Genomic DNA, 7,628 nt, shown 5'->3' with positions numbered 1-7,628 from the left:
TATTGTATTATACAGCGGTTAAAATAAGTATTGAACTTGTCACCATTTTTCTCAGTAAATATATTTCTAAAGGTGCTATTGACTTGAAATATTCACCAGATGTCGGTAACAACCCAAGTAATCCATACATACAAAGAAAACCAAACAAATACGTTCAGGAATTAAGTTATGTGTAATAAAATGGAATGACACAGGGAAAAAGTATTGAACACGCTTACTAAAATGTATTTAATACTTAGCACAAAAGCCCCTGTTGCAATGGACAGCTTCAAGATGCCTCCTGTATGGAGAAACTAGTGGCATGCATTGCTCAGGTGATTTTGGCCCATTGTTCCACACATCGGTGTGGACTGGATGTTGCATGAATGTTAGTTAGAGTCTGATGGTGGCACCTTGCATGGTAGCCTGTCATCAGTGTGAATGGAGTGAATGATATATAATATACTACTGATTGTAAGTCGCTTTGGATAAAAGCGTCTGCTAAATGACTGTAATGTAATGTAATGTCTTCCCCTGAGTCTTCAGACTCTGCCTCTTCCACAGAGGACGTGTTGGTCGGGTTCAGGAGTTCCTCAAAGTGTTCTTTCCACCGCTCGACAATATCCCCAGTCCGGGTCTGCAGTTCTCCCCCCTGCTGAGCACAGCCTGAGAAAAGCCCTGTTTCCCCTTTCTGAGTCGTCTCACGGTTTGCCAGAACTTCCTTGAGGCCATTCGAAAGTCCTTCTCCATGGCCTCGCCGAACTCCTCCCACACCCGGGTTTTGCCTCAGCAACCGCAGCTGCAGCCCTTCTGGCCAACCGGTACCTGCCTGCTGATTCAGGAGACCCCCTCGGCCAGCCAAGCCCGAAAGGCCTCCTTCTTCAGCTTGACGGCCTCCTTCACCACTGGTGTCCACCAGCGGGTTCTCGGATTGCTGCCACGACAGGCACCGATCGCCTTCCGACCACAACTCCTAGCAGCAGCTTCCACAATGGAGGATTTGAACATGGCCCACTCGATTCCATGTCCCCAGCCTCCCCTGGGATGCACGAGAAATTATTCCGGAGGTGGGAGTTGAAGACCTTGCGGACAGGATCCTCAGTCAGACATTCCCAGTTCACCCTCACTACACGTTTGGGTTTACCGGGTCTGTCCGGCAGCCTCCCCGCCACCTGATCCAACTCACCACCAGGTGGTGATCAGTTGACAGCTCTGCTCCTCTCTTCACCCGAGTGTCCAAGACATACGGCCGCAGGTCTGATGACACAACTACAAAGTCGATCATAGACCTTTGGCCTAGGTGTTCTGGTACCAAGTACACTTATGAACCTCCCTATGCTCAAACATGGTGTTTGTTATGGACAGTCCATGACTAGCACAGAAGTCCAACAACAAAGCACCACTCGGGTTCAGATCGGGCAGGCCGTTCCTCCCAATCACACCCCTCCAGGTTTCTCCATCGTTACCCACGTGAGCGTTGAAGTCTCCCAGAAGAACTATGGAGTCCCCAGTCGGCGCCCTTTCCAGAACACCACCCAAGGACTCCAAGAAGGCCGTATACTCCGAACTGCCGTTTGGTGCATAGGCACAAACAACAGTCAGAGACTTTCCTCCTGCGATTCCCAGTCGCGGAGAGGCGACCCTCTCGTTCTCCGGGGAGAACTCCAGAACAGCGGCGCTCAGCCGGGGGCTTGTGAGTATCCCCACACCCGCCCGGCGCCTCTCACCCTGGGCAACTCCGGAAAAGGAAAAGGTCCAGCCCCTCTCCAGGATTTTGGTTCCAGAACCGGTGCTATGCGTGGAGGTGAGCCCAACTATATCTAGTTGGTAGCGTTCCACCTCCCGCACCAGCTCCGGTTCCTTCCCCGCCAGAGAGGTGACATTCCACGTTCCTAGAGCTAGTCAGTGATGCCGGGGGTCAGCATGCCCAGGTTTCCGCCCCAGCCTGCTGCCCATCTCACACCCGACCCCAATGCCTATCCCTGCGGGTGGTGGGCCCACAGGGTGGCGGCACGATGTAGCTTTTTCGGGCAGGGCCCGGCAGGGCCCCATGTGCCAAGGCCCGGCCACCAGATGCTCGCCGGCAAGCTCCCCTACCGGGTCTGGCTCCAGGAGGGTGCCCCGGTTTCCCTATTCCGGGCGAGGTGCCACAACCTTGTATCGTCCGATTCATTGAGGTTTTGTGAATCGCTCTTAGTCTGACCCCCCGAGACCACTTTGCCTTGGGAGACCCTACCAGGAGCTATTGCCCCCGACAACACAGCTCTCAGGATCACTGGGGCACACAAACCCCTCCACCACGATAAGGTGGCGATTCATTGAAACCAAGTGAGAGTTTCCTTGGCTGTGTGTTTGGGATCATTGTCTTGTTGAAATGTCCACCCTCGTTTCATCTTCATCATCCTGCTAGATGGCAGCAGATTTTTATCAAGAATGTCTCGGTACATTTTTCCATTCATCCTTCCTTCAATTATATTAAGTTTGCCAGTGCCGTATGCTGAAAACCGCCCCACACCATGATGTCCCCACCTCCAAACTTCACTGTTGGTTTGGTGTTTTTTGGTGTTTTTGGGGTGATGTGCAGTGCCATTTGACCTCCAAACATGGTGTGTATTATGACATCCAAAGAGTTCAATATTGGTCTCATCTGACCAGACTATATTCTCCCAGTATTTCACAGGCTTGTCTAAATGTTGTGCAGCAAACTTTAAACGAGCTTCAACATGCTTTTTCTTCAGCAATGGAGTCTTTTTCTTTGAAACAATTGTACCTGCTAATTCCAGGTCTTTCTGAAGCTCTCCACAAGTGGTCCTTGGCTCTTGGACAACTCTTCTGATAATTCTTTTCACTCCTCTGTCAGAAATCTTGTGAGGAGCACCTGGTCGTGGCCGGTTTATGGGGAAATGATGTTCTTTCCACTTCCGGATTATTGCCCCAACAGTGCTCATTGGAACATTCAGAAGTTTAGAAATCCTTCTGTAACCAATGCCATCAGTATGTTTTGCAACAATAAGGTTGTGAAGGTCTTGAGAGAGCTCTTTGCTTTTACCCATCATGAGATGTTTCTTGTGTGACACCTTGGTAATGAGACACCTTTTTATAGGCCATCAGTTGGGACTGAACCAGCTGATATTAATTTGCACTGACAAGGGGCAGGAATGCTTTCTAATTACTGATAGATTTCAGCTGGTGTCTTGGCTTTCATGCCTTTTTGCACCTCCCTTTCTTCATGTGTTCAATACTTTTACCCTGTGTCATTCCGTTTTATTACACATAACTTCATTTCTGAATTTATTTGTTTGGTTTTCTTTCTATGTATGGATTACTTGGGTTGTTACCGACATCTGGTGAAAATTTCATGTCAATAGCACCTTTAGAAATATATTGACTGAGAAAAATGGTGACGTGTTCAATACTTATTTTACCCGCTGTATGGTACTGTGTTTTCTGTGTACATGAAACACCTTATAAACAGAGCTGGGACAAAATCATTGTTTTGCAAGTCACAATCAAGTCCCAGGTCAAGAAAGGGAAGTCCCGAGTCAAGTCCCAAGTCAATACTGACAGTTCATAAGTCAAGTCCTAAATCAGGACAGACGTCCCAAAGCAAGTCCCAAGTCAAGACCGACCGCCCGAGTAAAGTCCAATGTCAAGACTGACAAGTTCCGTTTCAAGTCCTAAATCAATTCAATTCAATTGAGTTTATTTTATATAGCCAAAATCACAAATTACAAATTTGCCTCAGAGGGCTTTACAATCTGTACACATGCGACATCCTCTGTCCTTAAACCCTCACATCCTCTGTCCTTAAACCCTCACATCGGCACAGGAAAAACTCCCTTAAAAAAAAACTTTAACGGAGAGAAAAGGAAGAAACCTCTGGGAGAGCGACAGAGGAGGGATCCTTCTCCCAGGATGGACAGAATGCAATAGATGTCATGTGTACAGAATGAACAACATAACAGAGATACAACAACATAACAGAGTTAGACAGGTATGTCCCGATTCAACTCCCAAATCAAGACAGGTATGTAGATACATGTCCCAAATCAAGAATCATGTCCCGAGAAGACAGGTATGTCCCGAGTCAAGTCCCAAATCAAGACAGGTATGTCCAGAGTCAAGTCCCAAATCAAGACAGGTATGTCCCGAGTCAAGTCCCAAATCAAGACCGGTATGTCCAGAGTCAAGTCCCAAATCAAGACTGGTATGTCCCGAGTCAAGTCCCAAATCAAGACCGGTATGTCCCGAGTCAAGTCCCAAATCAAGACATGTCCCGTATCCCAAATCAAGACAGGTATGTCCCGAGTCAAGTCCCAAATCAAGACAGGTATGTCCTGAGTCAAGTCCCAAATTGAGTTCCAAGTCCTTAACTTTGAGTTTTGAGTCTTAAACAAGTCATAATGAACCCTCTAACCCTGTAAGTCTGTAACTTTTGACCCGCCCGTTTTACATACCTTCATTAGTTTTTTGTTGACCACCATGTACATTTTCAACATGAATTAAATTATCTTTGTAATGTTAGCTCTTCATGGTTCTCTTCTGCAGCTTGATTAGATGCTGTCAGATTGATTCAAACAAGATACAAGATCTGAATAGGTGTTGACTTGATGGGGGGGAATAGCGTTAATGTGAGTTGATACAGTCACGTCTGAAGTCTTCAAATTTGTGACTCAAATACACAATTCTGCTTGTACTATAGAAGTAAAGTTGACTTACTTGCTTACATATGTTTAAACTGAGTAAGACATGACCTCTTATATGTAATAATAGGAGAGAGATTCCATTACCTATCATCAAGCTGTTAACCCCAATGACGCATGAAGGTGTCACATGGTTTGGGGCAGGGCAAAGCTGATATACATCGTTTGAGGGCAAGCAAACCCTGCAGACCGACTCTGCTTACATGGAAACAAGCACAGACTTGGATGATGTGACTCAACGGGCATCTGTGTTAAATGATGTTGGATTTTCATCATTCTCACAACAGAAACAGGAAGAGATTTATTCTGCTTTTGTAAGACAATAATATGAAATTTCTCGTGTCTTAAATGCTTCTCTGAAATGTCGTTTGCATCTCAACCTCAGACCAACATCACTGCTGGACTGCAGTATCAGGGGTTACTGGAAATTCTGGTGTTTTCCATGATGTCTACAGTGCCATGCTGTGTGTTTCTCTTCATTAACATCACCATGTTGTTCACCTTGAGGAGTAAAGCAGTGTTTCGTGAGACCTCCCGTTTCATTCTTCTCTTTAACCTCCTTTTTGCAGACACTGTTCAGATGGCACTGAGCCAGACACTGTACCTAATGGCTGCTTTCAGAATAAGGTTGATCTATCCTGTATGTGGTGTTCTTGCCATGCTTGCTGATCTAACAAACGATATCTCCCCTCTCACGCTGGTGGTGATGTCTCTGGAGAGGTATGTGGCTGTGTGCTTCCCACTGAGGCACACTACCATCATCACCATGAGAAACACAGCGGTGGCTATCTTTGTGGTTTGGGCTTTCAGTTCACTTAATATCCTCACACGAGTTATTCTACTGCTGGATTTTCCATTTGAAGACCTGGAGAGCCTGCAGATGAAAGACTTTTGCAATAACGTAGCTTTGTTTCTTGGACCAATGTCTGAACATTATGATAATGCCTTCACTTATTTTCTGTTTGGATCAGCTAGTGTTGTAATCACTTCCACCTATATTGCTGTGATGATAGCAGCCAGGTCGGCCTCCACAGACAAAGCTTCAGCCCAAAGGCTCGTAACACGCTGCTGCTGCATCTGGTGCAGCTGGGCCTCAGTCTCTCCTCAACTGTTTACAACCCCATCCTCATAGCTCTTTCAAAATTTGTAACAAGGATAGTGTTGGTGCGCATCCAGAATGTTTTTTATGTGTGCATTTTCATCTTTCCCAAATGTCTGAGTTCTCTCATTTATGGCATAAGAGATCAGACCATCAGACCTGTCCTCATCAACCATCTATGTTGTGGACTGAAACTCTCAGTTGTCCCAGCCAAGGTCCAGGTCTCAACCTAGATATCATGACATGGATCTAACCGTGTAATTGCTTGTAAATATATATATATATGGCTCAAAAGAACCAGAGGACAGAAATAGCCTTGCTAACAAATATCATTCTAATGAGTTCAGACTCACAATCTCCCCCTTCATTCTATTGGACTTCAAGCAAGGGCTGGCAATGTTGTGAAACTATCAAGACTGCCCTAGAACTTTAAAATTATCCAACGTAAAAACACATCCTAGTGTTGCCAACTCCAGCTTGAAGTGCAGCTTTTTGTAGAATAGTAATTATATTTTAATGGACAGACTCTGTGACTTGGTTTTGGTGGTGGAACTGTTTTGAATTGGTTTTCATCCAACGTATCAAACAGAGTTTTCAAAGTTGCTGCTGATACATCTCATGTTGTGTCGGGTCCGAAAAGGCCCCATTCAGTTTGTACCTGCTATGCCTTTGCTATGTTCGTGGATAATTATAACATCGGCTACCTATTCATTTAAGAGTTCAATTCAAAGGATTTCTTGTCATCTGGTTGTGTGGTTGCAAATTGCAACCAACCGAATACCCCTGCGCCCTCCTTGTGTATGTTATAGAGGGAGTTCCACACATACATACGATAAAAATATTAACACTGCTGAATTCTTTCAATGTAAATCCACAAAACAGTTGTATGGGGTGGGATTCTATTAGCATGTGTTTCAAGGTTACTGCAATTGAATTAAACAATAAAGAAGAAAGCAGAAGAGAAATTCCATGTTTTTTTCAGCTCAGAAAAAAGATGTAACTCATTAATTATTATATATATATTATTAACATGAACTGTGCTAGAAAGGCGTTTTTGAATAAATATGTTTACAAACTATAATGTAGTTCAATAGAAACTCATGTTTTTCTTTTTTCAGCAAGACATAATTACAGTCAATAAATGGAAATAGATTTGCATCAAATGTAATTATTGTCACGTTTTTCATGCTAAGTAGCCTTTTATCTGCACTGAAACAGTACATGTGATCATGGTTGTTATTTAATACTTTGTTGTGCTGTAGCCTGCAGACAAAGTTAATTTTGTTAAAAGTCCAGTTATGAACCCTGCAGATTAAAGATTTGTGGATATGTTTTAGTTGTTAAAAATACATACGTTCTCATTATTATTTTATATCTATATTCCTATTCTATATTCAATAATGTTTAATTACATACTTGTTTTGACTTACTCTTTGTTAGTTTTTTTATCATATTTCATTGTTAATATTTCATCCTTTCACATTTTTTATCATGTCTTTTACTGTGCTGTTCATTACACGAATGAAAACATAGTTATGACTATTAAATTAAATTCCTGCCAAGAAATTCCCCTTTAATGACACAGACTGTTCCTTCAAAATTCTGTTAAGTTCTACAAAGCCCAACGTGATCTGGCCCCACATACATTTTAGTTTTTACACCCACTGACATCTGGTGATCAAATGTTGGTAATATGTCTATGTTTATTTATTTCTCAATATCTGTCAAATCCCTACATTTCTTGTTGTATTATATTGTACTGTGTTTTCTGTGTACATGAAACACCTTATAAACAGAGCTGGGACAAAATCATTTTTTGCAAGTCACAATCAAGTCCCAAGTACATT

At 43.6% G+C, this 7,628-nt stretch overlaps 1 pseudogene; it reads left to right on the top strand.

Moving 5' to 3' along the window:
• Positions 1-5,043: 5,043 nt before the first annotated feature.
• Positions 5,044-6,014, top strand: LOC129116366 (odorant receptor 131-2-like; annotated as a pseudogene).
• The last annotated feature ends 1,614 nt before the right edge of the window (positions 6,015-7,628 follow it).

This window comes from Anoplopoma fimbria, unplaced genomic scaffold (assembly GCF_027596085.1).
Source record: "Anoplopoma fimbria isolate UVic2021 breed Golden Eagle Sablefish unplaced genomic scaffold, Afim_UVic_2022 Un_contig_8387_pilon_pilon, whole genome shotgun sequence".
In the NCBI taxonomy this organism is placed as follows: Eukaryota; Metazoa; Chordata; class Actinopteri; order Perciformes; family Anoplopomatidae; genus Anoplopoma; species Anoplopoma fimbria.
The sequence above is the reverse complement of the archived record's forward strand: the minus strand, read 5'-3'. Positions and strand labels throughout refer to the sequence as shown.